Raw genomic sequence first — 2,150 nt, 5'->3', positions numbered from 1 at the left:
CCATGAACTAGGATTGGAAATATCTAAATAAGGACATGTACCTCTTTACACTTCCAGCACTTCTCTTGTATTTCATTTCCTTGCTTCGGGACAAGTAAGATCTAAGTTTGACGTTGTGATGCCAAGGCATCTTGGCTTGTTTTACAAGCCATTTTAGTTGGTTTCTAGCTTATTTTTATGCATTTCTTAGGTAATAAGAAAGCATTTGCACTTAATATCCTTGCATGCATGCATATAGCAAAGGGGTGGAAAAATCATGAAAATACGAGAGCATTTTGTGCATAAATGGAATCATTCAATCAAGTGGATTTTAAGGCCTTTAGAAGAAGGTTTTGCATGCTTATATACTTCATATTTTGATGCACCTTCTTGGGTTTGTGACAGGGGAAGCTGAGGCAGAAACATTGTGCCTTGGAGAGGCAAGGATGCACAAGCTCACCCTAGTGGCAAACAGCACCTCAAGTGGCGCTCTTGCCAGCGCTCTTCAGCAAAGCTGGCTAGGCGAGCACCAGCATCAAATGGCCCAGCAACCTTGTCAAGCAATCATGTCGAGCACCATGTCATGACACACACACATATGCACACAAAGCACCTGGCGCTCCCTTGAGCGCTCATTCCAGTGCTCACTAAAGAAGCGCCCAACACACACTCATCACAACACACCACTCTCCCACACACACACACGAAAATGCTCCTTTGAGCGCTCACTTGGGCGCTCACTAAGAGAGCGCCCAATACTCCCACAGAGCCACACACCTACTACCTCACTCACAAGTACACAGACACACTGGCGCTCGCTTGAGCGCTCACTCCAGTGCTTGCCAAGGGAGCGCCACACACACTTGACACATACACCTCAGGCACACAAGGGCGCTCCCTTGGGCGTTCACTCTGGCGCTCTCCAAGGGAGCACCAACATGGTGCGTGCGTACGCAATCCCCTACACTTTTCGTACAGCAACAGTACCAGCAAGTGCACTGGGTCATCCAAGTAATACCTGAGCGAGTCAGGGTCGATCCCACGAGGATTGTGGCTTGGAGCAAGCTATGGTTGTCTTGCAGGTCTTAGTCAAGCGGAATCAGAAGGTTGTTGGAATATTATGTAAACCTTGAATGATTATATGTCATAAATGCTTGGATTAAATAATAAGAATATTGTTGAGAGTTGGAGTTAACTCTAGTACTGTGAATGATCTTCTTCTATGGCATGCTATAAGTGATCAAAGCCATTGCCCGTGGTCATTGATCTCCTCTGCTACAGATTGAACGCCATTGGCCGTGGTCATCCAATCTGACGAAGGGTGAAGCGCTTAGCAAGTCGTTCTTCTGGCGATCCTACTCAACATACCACAGACAAGGTCGAATCTTTCGGATCAGAGAACGCTACTTTTTTGGATTCTAGCCTATACCATAGAGACCCTAATCTCCCCAGAAATCGATTGAACTGGTGTCGCGAGAAGTCCCCAACGAAGTCATGGATTAACCGTCTGAGAGATGTATAAACATAGTTGTTGGCTCGTGCTTTTCCTTCCGAGTATTCACACGAACCCAAGTAGACGTGGGTGTTTGTCAGGCACGTTCATCTTAATGTAATGAACAGAGCTAATTGGTTAGATAATCCTATTCACCACGATGAAGATCGGGATATATATCTTAGAGATAGATCAAACACGGATCGAAGAAGAAATAGTAGTACTTTTATTAATTCATAGGACTCAGCAGGGCTCCTCTTCTCAACCTAGGAGGTTTAGAAACTCATACTTAAAGTAAAAAGACAAGAAAACGAAAATAGGGCTGAATGGTCTATGATGTCTATGAAAATCATGTAAAATACACTTTAAATACTAAACATATGACTAGTAAGGGTAAAGTAGTCTATTTAGTGCTAAAATTCACTTCTAAGACCCACTTGGTGAGTGTTTGGGCTGAGATTTGATGAGATCCACATGATATGAGGCTCCTTGGGTGTAGAACGCCAGCTAGGGGGTCCTCTCTAGGCCTTTGGACGATGGGCTCTGCTCTTTCGGCGCTGGACGCTTGGAAAGGGGTAGGAAGTTGGCGTTGAATGCCAGTTTTGGGTCTTCTAATCCGAATAAAGTATAAATTATTATATATTTCTGGAAAGCTCTGGAAGTCAGCTTTCTATAGCCA

This window comes from Arachis ipaensis, chromosome B04 (assembly GCF_000816755.2).
Source record: "Arachis ipaensis cultivar K30076 chromosome B04, Araip1.1, whole genome shotgun sequence".
NCBI classification, from domain to species: Eukaryota; Viridiplantae; Streptophyta; class Magnoliopsida; order Fabales; family Fabaceae; genus Arachis; species Arachis ipaensis.
The sequence above is the reverse complement of the archived record's forward strand: the minus strand, read 5'-3'. Positions refer to the sequence as shown.